The sequence below is a fragment of the Podarcis liolepis genome (assembly GCF_965112155.1).
Source record: "Podarcis liolepis genome assembly, chromosome: 14".
NCBI classification, from domain to species: domain Eukaryota; kingdom Metazoa; phylum Chordata; class Lepidosauria; order Squamata; family Lacertidae; genus Podarcis; species Podarcis liolepis.
This window is the reverse complement of record NC_139569.1, coordinates 53,275,723-53,287,893: the sequence shown is the minus strand read 5'-3', so window position 1 is coordinate 53,287,893 and position 12,171 is coordinate 53,275,723. Positions and strand designations below refer to the sequence as shown.

General features: G+C 45.9%; 1 protein-coding gene across 3 annotated transcripts in view; it reads left to right on the top strand.

Annotated features, from left to right (window-relative positions):
- CIB2 (calcium and integrin binding family member 2) overlaps positions 1 to 12,171 on the top strand; it is a 44,537-nt gene that overhangs the window by 904 nt on the left and 31,462 nt on the right. The window lies entirely within an intron of this gene.

The window sequence follows — 12,171 nt, the reverse complement described above, 5'->3', positions numbered from 1 at the left end:
TCAGCCCTGGAGAGCGTGTGCGCATGCGTGGGTGAAGGGAAAAGCCGTTGGCCACGCGAAGTCAGGCCGGCGCCGCTCAAGCAAAAATGCTCTTTTCCCCACGTGAGGGAAGATGAGGCGGCGGCGGCGGCGATGGCGATTTACCTTTCCTCGGCCCGCACCGCGTAGCTCATGAGCGGCCTCCCCAGCCGAGCGCAGCCGCCCAGGCGCTCCCCGCTTCCTCCAGCGGGGAGCACCGCTGCCACAGACTCGGGCGGGCGTCGCTCCCGAGGCGCCTCTGAGCCCCGGCCGCCGCCGCCGCAACTGCCCCTCCTGAAATCCACACTGTGGCTCCTTTTCCCTCTCCCCCACCCCGGGAGAAAAGATTGCTGCGCGTGCGAGGGGCGGAGAAGGGGCTTGTCTCCAGCAGCCGCCCACCTCACTTTTGACCCCCAAACCTGGCGGAGTCACAAAAACCAGTGTGCACGCGCGTGCTATGCCGGCTGCCTGGATCCCGCACTGTCCGCAGGCCGGATCTAGAAGGCAATTGGGCCTGATCTGGCCAGTGGGCCTTAGTTTGCCAACCCATGGTCTTGGGGCTACATTTGTTTTAACTGCAGTGTAACAGTGTAATTCTGTATACAGTGGTACCTCGGGTTAAGTACTTAATTCGTTCCGGAGGTCCGTACTTAACCTGAAACTGTTCTTAACCTGAAGCACCACTTTAGCTAATGTGGCCTCCTGCTACTGCCGCGCCGCTGGAGCACAATTTCTGTTCTCATCCTGAAGCAAAGTTCTTAACCTGAAGCACTATTTCTGGGTTAGCAGAGTCTGTAACCTGAAGCATATGTAACCTGAAGCATATGTAACCCGAGGTACCACTGTATGTTTGGTAAGAGAAAAAAGAGCCTCACCAAGTCCAATGCAATTTTCACCTGTCTATGATGACAGCCCAAGAGAGCTAGCAATGTACAGAGAGGTGATAGCTCCATGGCAGTGCTCCTGTTTTGTGAGCAGAAGCCCCCAGGTTCAATCCCTGACATCTCTACTTTATAGTCATATCATTTATATTCTACTTTTCCTGCAAAGAGCTCCAGGGCATGGATGTACATCCCTCCCCCCCTTTATCATTACACATCCCTGTGAGATGAATAGAAAGCTCCCATTTCCTTAGTCAGACCATTTGTGTACCTAGCTCAGGGTTTTCTGGACTGACTGGCTGTGGTTCTCTAGGACTGGGAAAGGGGCACTTCCATCCCCCCATGGAAAGACCAGGATTGAAGCGAGAAAAGTCTGCCTGCTCAGAGTCACAGGAGAGCTCTGTCCCTCAAGGAAAGACCTGCCTATACAGAATCAGACCAGTCCAGATGTGTCTAACCCTTTTTTAAAGCAGTAACAGCATTTTCTAAACAAACAACTTTTCTATTATGTAGTGTAACTTTTTTGTAATGAATGTTATGACTGGAATAATCTTATGTAAACTGCTTTGTGAGGCTTGCCTGAAAAGTGATATATACATCCTACAATTTTTAGTTTATGAACACAAGGCTTTAGGGTAGAATCAAGTCTCCCCCATGTGGCTCTTCCCCATGTTACCCATAGACTTGGGGGGGGGGGGCGTCATCCTGCCTCTTAGCATTCTTTGACACAGGGGAGAATCCATCAGGAAGCTCTGCTGTGGAAGTCCAACCAAATGTCATGGTAGGTTGCACCCTGTGGGTTAAATCTGTCTCCCCCTGCTGCCCTCCATGGCTTCTTAATGGCACCCCAGATTTCACAACCCCCCCTCTCTTGCTGAATGGGGGGCAGGGGGCAACAGTGCACATCACTCTGCTCGCACTCACACTGAGTTTCACCTGCCAGTTCCACTCGTTTTGCAGAGACCTTTTTAGAACTCCCTGCAATTCCCTTTTGGTTGAATCCCTTTGAACAATTTGGCATCCTCAGCAAACCTGGCTCCTTCACTGCTCACTCCTGGGGGGGCAGTATCCACCCCCCCCCAATCAGGAGAATAGCTTGTTTATTCCTGTTCTCCATTCCTGTCTCAAGCTATCTTTTGTTCTGTAAGAGAAACTCTCCTCTAATTCCATTCCTACCAAGCTGGCTCAGGAGTCTGGGGAGACAAGTAATTCATCAAAATCTTTTTTGACCTGTCAATAAAATGTTAGTAGACAGTCCCAGTCCCAATATCAAAAGCTTATTGGAAGTCCAGGCATACAGCATCAACTGGCCATTCTGTGCTTGCTGACACTCAGATAACTTTAATACGTTAACCAGACAGGACTTGGCCTTCTGCCAGTTATGAAAAAGCAGTGGCATAATATTCTCACATTTAATTATTTTTATTCATTTCATAAAATTTATATGCCACTTGATTGTAGAAAAAAATCCTTCAAAGCAGTTTACAAATAGAATAAAACTATAACAATTTGAGGGGTTTGACTAGATGATCAAAGGATCCCTTCCATCTATAATTCTATGAATAAAATTATTAGTAAAAGCAATTAAAGCATTCAGAGAATTAAAACCAGCAATAACCAAGAACACATCAGTGTTCTAGATATTTTTAGCAGGTGCTGCCTAAGAGAGTACCGGGAAGACACCCACCTGATATCGCTCATACCTGGCCCCAGTTATTTCATTACAGTTCACCAGTACAATTCACAGCTTGCCTCCCTGCACTTCCTCAGCCTCCAGTGCGTTCACTTGGTTTCAGGTGGGGGGGGGGGTTCAGAGGAGAGCCTCCGAGAGTGCGCTCAGCATTTCAGCAGATTCAGTAGAAGGTGGTCTATTAGTTGAGTGCATGCAAATCTTGCACCTCTTCCTCGCATGAGATCCCTATGAGACTTTTCAGCAGAAATGCAGTGAACGGAAACATGAAGTGAATGTGGACCCACGGGCCTCTGCTTCCAGGAACGCCTGAGCAAGTCTGGCAAGTTAGCCGGTCCCATGTGAATGTTCTCAGCAGGCCTTGTCTTCCTCTTTAAACATGAGGGCTAGAACCTTGCCCCTTTATTATTATTTTAAGCTGAGCAGGTAAATAATGGGTGTGTGACCATGGTTGGGACAGTGTGAAAGGGATTCAGCCTCCTTGGCTGCCAGTTTCTTACCCCCAGAGAATACAGAGGCACCCCTGGTTATGAATGCTTCGAGTTACGAACTCTGCTAACCCGGAAGTAGCTGCTCCTGGTTGCAAACTTTGCCCTAGGATGCAAATGGAAATCACGCGCCGGAGGTCCACGTGCAGCGGGAGGCCCCATTAGCGAAAGCGTGCCTCAGGAGAAGAACGATTTCAGCTTAAGAACGGACCTCCGGAACGAATGATGTTCGTTACCAGAGGTACCACTGTATAAATAGTTTCTGATTTCTGGTTGTAGTTGTTGCAACGTGGTTTTAAACAGGGAGCAGAGACCTTCACTATACAGTATCTTGAGTGCATTACATTCGAGCAGAGCTGGTTGTCTTCACTGACCCAATAAGATGGAGGGAGATTAAACAAAGACTGCTCATTCTTTTGGATACATGACACTTGACCTACAAGGGCATCAATGGCCCATCAGCTGACCAGGAGTTAACTCTGTTATAAAGGGTTATAAAAGGTCAGGTTGGGTGGAGCTTCAGGTTTATGCGAGGGCCTTATTTGGAGACAAAATGTGTTAAGGACCAAAGAGGGCCTCTGGGTGGATTTGTGGATAAAACAGAGAGGCACAGAAACATCAGTTTATATGGATTATAAATAATGTATAACAAATGCAATTTCAAATAAAAGTAACTCCAAAATCCCCAGGCTGGTAACCTAAGCAGGACTATAGATACAGATTTTCTTGAAGTACCCAGACTATACTGCCAGCAAAGTCCATCCATTCAAATAAATAAATAAGGAATGCACAAGCCACTTTGTACATCCTGTCAGGGAGATGCAAAGGGCAAAAGAGCTAAGGGGAGAGACCAGCACTTATAGAGAGCCTAAAGAGATAATTAGTAGCCTGTCCTCCGACAGCGAAGAAGAGGCAGGGAGGGGGGAGGCTGAGCCCGGAACTAGTTATTCTTTGAACAGAGGAAATCGGAGGCGGGGTTTCCACTGACTAGCCTGCTGGGGAAGAAAAAGTAAAAAAAACCCATACGAGGCATCTTAGCCGACAGGGTCAGACATGCTTTGAAGCTCTGGAAACTTTCTTTTGAACTTTGTAAATAACTCTAAAAGACAGCAACTGGCAGCGAGCCTGGAGTTTTATCTATGCCGGCTTTGGCAGCACTCACCTCTCACACATCCACATTGTGAAATAGCAATAATAATAACAGTAGTAGTAGTAGTAGTAGTAGTAGTAGTAGTAGTAATAATAATAATAATAATCCTGCTCTTCCTCTTAAAGGAGTTCAGGGCTGCAAACAACTACCCAAACTTTAAAAACAACTGGATATATTCACAGCTAAATAATATAAATGATCCAAGGAACATTATCTTTCAGCCACCCAGTGTCTGGATGGACAGGAATGTTCTTAAATTAAACCATAATATGGGTATCCACAGGGACATTTTCAACCAACTATTTGTGCAAACATCGTGTTTCGATATGGAATAGGATTCCCCCTTCCCAGGATTTAATATAGCTAATATATTAAATCAAATATATTAAATTATATCATATCAATAGAGCCAAAGTAGTGTAGTGGTTAGAGACTCAGACTATGATCTGCGAGAGACAAGGGTTTGAATTCCCACTTGGCCTTGGAGCTCACTGGGTGCAGCGGCAGAGGAAGACTCTCAGCCACTTGGGGCTTCCCTATGGGCGCCACATGCCCCATCCCGTCCCTATAGGGACAGCACAGGGAGGGATGGAGCGTGCCGTGGGGCCTCAGCCGCCCTACAGCAGCCGGCGGACAGCGCGGAGCCTGTGGGCGCCAAGATGCATGGCTTGTGCGCGCTGCAGGCCCTGCAGTGAGTGCCGCCGGCCATTTTGTCACCCCCCCCCATCAGGGTGGCACCCGGGACACACCACAGCCCCTGCATCCCCCTTCCTATGCCCCTGACTGGGTGACCTTGGGGGCCAGCCACTCACCTTAAGCCTAACCTACCTCACAGGGTTTGGGGGAGGAAAAATGGGGAGGAAGAGAACTCTGTAAGCCACCTTGAGCTCCTTGGAGGGAAGATGAGATATAAATGCAATCCATCAATCAATCAACCCTCTGGACAGATTGCAAAATCATGTGTTTTGAATTAACTCCATCCACTTCTTTCCTGACAGAGGAAGAAAGTCTAATGTGTTCATTAAGTCATTCTCAAGGCTGGCGCAATTTTCTAGCCTAGGGAAGCTGCCTGATCAGATGTGGATGATTCATCTCCATCTTTCGCCAGGCAGGCCAAAACATTTTAATTGAATTGGAATTCAATTGCCAGAGCTCCAGCTGCTACAAAAATAAATAAAAAATAAATTGGAAGGTAAAGTTGGCTTTGTGTTTGCCTGGTGGAATTGGCCAAAGATTTGTTTAAAAGAGCAGGATATTTTCTAGATAATGGCTTGGATCCAATTCTAGTCTTACTTAGAGTAGACCCACCAAAGTTAACAAGCATGGCTCATGTATGCCGTTAATTTCAATGGGTGTACTCTGTATAGGACTGAGTTGGCTACAACTTGACATCTTAAACCTGATATTTAATATTTATTGAGCTGGCTTGTAAAACATGATGACCTAGATAGAATAAATAACGTAAAATAATTTCAGGCTACAACTTGAAAGCTGCAGAGAATTGCAGTCAAACTGTTTTATTGTGTGTTGCTTTAACTGGACAGATATGCAAACCGCCCTGGGACTTTTCTTGATGAACAGGGTGGTTAAAACATCTTGTAGATTAAAGCAAGGAAGCAAAGAAACAGGCAGGTGGTTTGGGCTGCCCATGAAAGAGTCTGGAGGCACAGCGTGAGCAATACTGCTAAATATCCCTTGTTCCCTCCTTGTTTATTTGCCCCTCTCTCCCTCCTATTTCTGTCCTGCAAGGATGGAGAATTTGTGACTTCCAGAAGTTGTTGGAACACCATACAGTATCCCATCATTCCCAGCCAGCTTGGCCACTGCTCTACTGCCTCCCCTGTGCCAATTTTTATATTGCACATTCCTCGGGGCAGGGACCTTTTCATTGTTACATAGTAAAAGCTATGGTTTGCCCAGTAGTGATGTATGGAAGTGAAAGCTGGACCATAAAGAAGGCTGATCGCCGAAGAATTGATGCTTTTGAATTATGGTGCTGGAGGAGACTCTTGAGAGTCACATGGACTGCAAGAAGATCAAAACTCTCCATTTTGAAGGAAATCAGCCCTGAGTGCTCACTGGAAGGAAAGATCCTGAAGCTGAGGCTCCAATACTTTGGCCACCTCATGAGAAGAGAAGACTCCCTGGAAAAGACCCTGATGTTGGGAAAGATGGAGGGCACAAGGAGAAGGGGACGACAGAGGACGAGATGGTTGGATAGGGTTTTGACCAAACTGCAGGAGGCAGTGGAAAACAGAAGTGCCTGGCGTGCTCTGGTCCATGGGGTCACGAATAGTCGGACACGATTAAACGACTAAACAACAACAACAAAAAACAACAACCGTTCACACCAATGGTGCCTTGTATGCCTCTGAAATTGGGGGTGGCTAATGAAGATAGGGCCTTATTTGTGGTGGCACTGCAGTTGTGAAGTTCCCCACTTTCACTACCTGTGCCAAGTGTCTGGTGACTTTTAGGAAGCAGGTGAAGGCTACTTTATTGTCTGGCACGTCCAATGGTTCTAAACATATTTCTAGTGGCTTTTAGCAATCTAACAAGTGAGGTCTGCAGCAAAATGTCATAGTGTGGAGTGCTCCAGTTTAGGGGGCCAGTCAGCCATGCTGGATACTCTGTGATGCTTTATTCCACCCCCCCCCCCCGTCCTTGGTTTTCCATGCCTGCTTAACAGTGCCCAGTTCTCACTGGGCTATTTTTGTTTCATGCCCTAGCTAAGGGGTCTTAGCCCACCTCCCATTTTTTTATTGTACTTCTGCATAACTTGGTGTTTCACTGCAAGTCTTTTAAAGCCCCCTTTCTGAGTGTGGCTGGTGACTTTATTCCTAGGAAAGGACTGGCACTCAGAAAATAAGTTCTCTGTTTGTATACAGGATGATTTTACATAAAAACCTAAGTTGTTTGTGGTAAACTGTCTGGACAAATTCACAGAAAACAGATTTCGGTTTAAAGCTGCTAGTCCATGGCATTTGACAATTCACCACTTTTCAAGGCAAAATGTCTCTGCAAAACAGAGGGGGCCAGATGTGAGTGCAGGGGTCAGATCAGAAGCTCAGGCCCTTTGGGAGCCCCCCCCAGCAGCCCTTCATTTGCCTCCTGGACAGGCTGGAATGTATCCTTGAAGTGTGACTCTGCTGCTTGCCTGCCTGTGGAGAGGAAAGAGCTGGGGGCAGGCACAGAAATCTCTGACTCCTCTTACCCCTGACCACGCCTACTTGGAAGAGACCCCCTGGCCCCTGGAGGGTGGCCTGTGGTGGGAACATGGCCCTCTGGGACTGAAGGTCATTTGGAAGAATCAGTGGAGGCTGCTCTGTATGGGCCAATGGGGCACTGCCCCACCAAGCTCCCTCTTCATTCCTCCAGACAACCTCCAGGCTGTCTACTCCCTCCTTATTCTGTCTTGCCATCCCAACAGCAGGGACAAGGGTAGGATTTCCCTTTCTGTCTGTCTCCCTGCCTTCTGCCATATCCGCCCTAAGAAGCAGCTCTGGGAAGAAGAAGCATTTCCAGGGCTCTTGTGTTTTCCTATCCTTGCAGAGTACTGGGGAAAGGCATCATCATCATCATCATCATCATCATCATCATCATCATTATTATACTGCCCTATACCTGGGGGTCTAAGGGTGGCTCACAGAAAAGTCAAGGCAGTTCCTGTTTTGCTTCTGAGCACTCAGAGGCTTTCAGCAGACCACTGTCAGAATGTTGGGCTAGCCAGCCTGTGATGAGGATTTATTTTATAAAATAAATCCACGGTTTGATGGATAGCTAGATAGATTTTTTTTATTGAAAAATAAGTATAAAATTACAACTGTGCAAGGTAAAATAAGACATGAATAGTAATATAATAAAAGAGCACCCATGTAAAAAACAAACAAAAAACATAAACATTACAAGATTGTTATTGTGCTTATCTTAAACCTAACCTAATACAGTGTTTATAAAAATGATTTCCAAATATCGTAAAATTTGTCCACAGCAAGTCTATGTTTGTACGCAACTTGTTCATGTGTTGCAAGTTTATACATATCTTTTTTCCATTCGTTGACGAGAACCTCATTTTTATTCTTCCAGTTCATCAATACCTGTATTTTTGCCATAGTAAGGGCACGGAGAGTCCATTCATATTGTCCCTTTGTATTGGATATATCATTCAAAAGTATATTTTGCTCTGCAAATTTAAGAGTTTTCTACACAGTCAGTCATTTCTATTCTCTGCCAAAAATTTACCAATGTAGGACATTGGAAGAACGTATGTTTTAAATTCACCGCTTGACTGTAACCTTCCCAAAAAAACCCCTCAAAGTGGTTTCCCTAAAATATATAGCAATAAAATTATCAATAAAAAAGAATTAATAATAATTTATGACTTTTGGGGGGAAAGTAGGCTAAGAATTTTCTAAGTTGCTAAACATGTGGGTAGGCTAGTCTATACAATGTTTTTTTCAGCAGACACCGAAAAGAGTGCAGGGAAGGCCCCTCCTGATGTCAGTGAGCAGGGAGTTCCAAAGTGTAGGAGCTGCCACAATCAGGGATCTCTTCCCTACCAATGTGGAAGAGATGATGATAAGTGGCGTCTGCAACAGGGCCAGTTCCGCAGATGGGAGCGTTGAATTGGCCTATATGGGGCATCACAATACTCCTCCCCAGCAGTAGTGCAGTATTATTATTATCCCTGATTGAGCTCAATGCCGCTCTCTTCTTCCTTGCTGACTTGGACATTTGGATGACATTCCACTCCCTTTCTTGTTAAGTACTGGCCTTGGCTGCTTCTCCAGGCCGATATAATTACACAGCAGGTTGCTTTTGCAAGAGTTAACCCACTTCTCTTTGTTACCTTGCGCCAGCCTTTTGAAATGGAGCTCCCTGAAGTGATAGCTCTGAAAAAGTGAGGTGTTTTGCACATTCCGGGATGAAGGCAGATGTGGCCCTGGCAGCTCTTATTTCCCTTTGTGCCGATTCAGACCAGGTGACATCACCGACCAGGTGCCTGCTCTCCCCTCCCCCTGTGCCACGTAATACAAGTCCAGGAAAGAGCCTCACTTTCGGATCACTTGGGGGGGGGGCTTAATAATTGATGCTCCACTAGGCACAGAGAGGGCCTTGAAACCCAAACCAGTTTGGCCCAGCCCAGGTCTGCTGGTTCAGCTTCTTTCCTTTCTTATGGTTAGTTAGGGCTGGCAAATTAGAACATGTTTAGCTAGTCAGAATTAAACTAGTTTATTGGGGCATCCTGATTGTGTGTTTGGGGGTCTGTAAGAGCACCTCTTGCACCCTTGGCACCGGAGAGGAACACAGGCGCCTGCCTCATACTGAGTCAGACCACAGAGCTCAGTACTGACCACACTGACTGGCAGCAGTGGCTCTCCAGGATTTCAGATGGTGGACCTTTCTTCTATCAATAAAATAAAATAAAATAAAATAAAATAAAATAAAATAAAATAAAATAAAATAAAATAAAATAATTCACTCTCATGAGTGAAGTGCAGGGGCTCTTTTTCGGTCTTGCTTACCTAACTTTTAAGCTGACTGGGGGTGGTGATTATGTTTTTTTTAACCTTTTTATAAAATTTATATACAACTTGATTGGAAAAAACCCCTCAAAGCAGTATTTGTGATTGCTCTTGCTTTCATTCTGTAAAGCATCTCACTGGCGTGCCGACTATTGCAGCCTTCCTGGCTTCTTGCACTTCAGTTCAAGACTCCTCCCATGGGGCCTTTTCAGCCCAGGAAGTGCTGGCAGCCAGGGAGGCTGAAGAGAGATGGAGAAATGTTTGCAGCAAAGAAGCAAGCAACCCCCCACCCCTCCTTGGCTACTTTGCCAGGTGTAAAGGTAAAACCCTCAGACAGGCACCGTCTCTTTTGACAAGTAAGAGGCAACATGATAGAAGTATATAAATGGAGAAAGTAGGTGGAGAAAAGGTTTTCCCCGTCTCTCATAATACTCAGACTCATGGACACCCAATGAGGCTGAACACTGGAAGATTCAGGACAGAGAAAGTGCAGTACTTTCCCCACCGACACACAGACAAACTATGCCACTTGCTCCTCCAGGAGGCATTGGATGGCTTTAAAAGAGGATGGGAGGCTTTCATGGCGGAAGAGGCTGTTGGCGGGACAGGAGGGGGCTCTTGGGCTGGCATCCTGCTTGCGGGTTTCCCCTGGGGGCACCTGGTTGGCCACTGTGAGAAGAGGATGCAGGACCGGATGGGCCCCTGGCCAATGTCGGAACCTGCGATTGGCCGAGCTCCTCCGGAATCGCCTCTGACGTGATTAACGACCTGAGCCTTTGATAAGGCTCCAGGCACATTCCATTATGCAGAGAATCAAAGCAGCATGTGGAAGTGATGAGATTTATGGCTACATTGCAAAGAGTTTTATTTTCCTAACTACGCAGACAGAAAACACATCCTCTCTCTGTGAAAGCAGAGAGCAACTGAAACAAACAAAGGAACAGGAAACAGTAACATCACGTCCATCTCCCGTGAGACTTCCAACAGCCTGGAATGTCTCTGGAATGTAAACAGAGTCTTGTGACTCAAAGTACTGCACAGTGGCAAACAGAAACTAACAGCCAGATCCAGCAGATGCTCTGCTCATGTTCTTAGAGTCTTGTCTTTTTGGCAACTACTGAATAAGTTCTTCTTCTAAATAGAGAGCTTTATCCCACAGTGGCAAACAGAAACTAACATCCTCCCCCTTTCTGTGAACATCACTGGGCAATGTATTAGTACAATCTCAGTACAAACCCAATTTCTGTACATAGGTACAGTGTTGATCCTTCGAAACATCCTTGGACAATAAATCAGCATGAATTTCATTACCTGGCATGTAGGAGACCGTTACGAGTCCTTTCTGAACACATTCTCTAGCATGTTGCAGCTTCAATTGCAAGTGCTTCGTGCTTTGCTTACAACCTTCAGAAGTCAGCAAAGCCAAACATGCTTTGTTGTCCTGATAAACTTGGATTGGACACTTTACAGGAATTCTCATGACTTTAAACAATTGTAACAACCATTCACAATCCACAAGTGAATAAGACAGTGCATTCAGTTCAGCTTCACAAGAACTTAAGCTTACTGTTGTTTGCTTCTTGCACGACCAATCAAATAGACCCTGGTTGTACATATAGCAAACTCCAGACATGCTTTTCCTGTCTGTAGTGTCACTTCCAAAACTCGCATCAGCAAATATCTCAAGACCATCAGACTTCTGATTGTTAAATCTCTGTCTGTAATGCATAGTGCCTTTCAAATAGCGTTCTTAAGGAAATCAGCCCTGAGTGCTCACTGGAAGGACAGATCGTGAAGCTGAGGCTCCAATATTTTGGCCACCTCATGAGAAGAGAAGACTCCCTTGAAAAGACCCTGATGTTGGGAAAGATTGAGGGCACAAGAAGAAGGGGACAACAGAGGATGAGATAGTTAGACAGTGTTCTCAAAGCTACAAACATGAGTCTGACCAAACTGCGGGAGGCAGCGGAAGACAGGAGTGCCTGGCGTGCTCTGGTCCAGGGGTCACGAAGAGTCGGACACGACTAAACGACTAAACGACTAAACAACAACAATATTTTAGTACACCAGTCACAGAAAATTGCTCATGTGTTAACCAAACTAAGCCTGATGGATGCTAATCCTGTAGACACACCAATGACAACAGGTTATCAGGTAGATGATACTGAAGAAGCATTTTCTGACACTACACTGTACAGAAGTGTGCTAGGCAAACTAAACTTCATTGCCAGATGTTCAAGACCTGACATTGTAGTTAGCACGAATTTGCTAAGCAGACAAGTCAACAATCCTACTGTTAAGGATTGGAAAGCTCTGTGTGCAGCATCCGGAACAAAAAGAATGTTGCGTATCGATGCACCCAAGCTGTGAAGAACAACCGTTCCATAGCCTTGACTGGAGATCGTGTGGTCATCCGCTT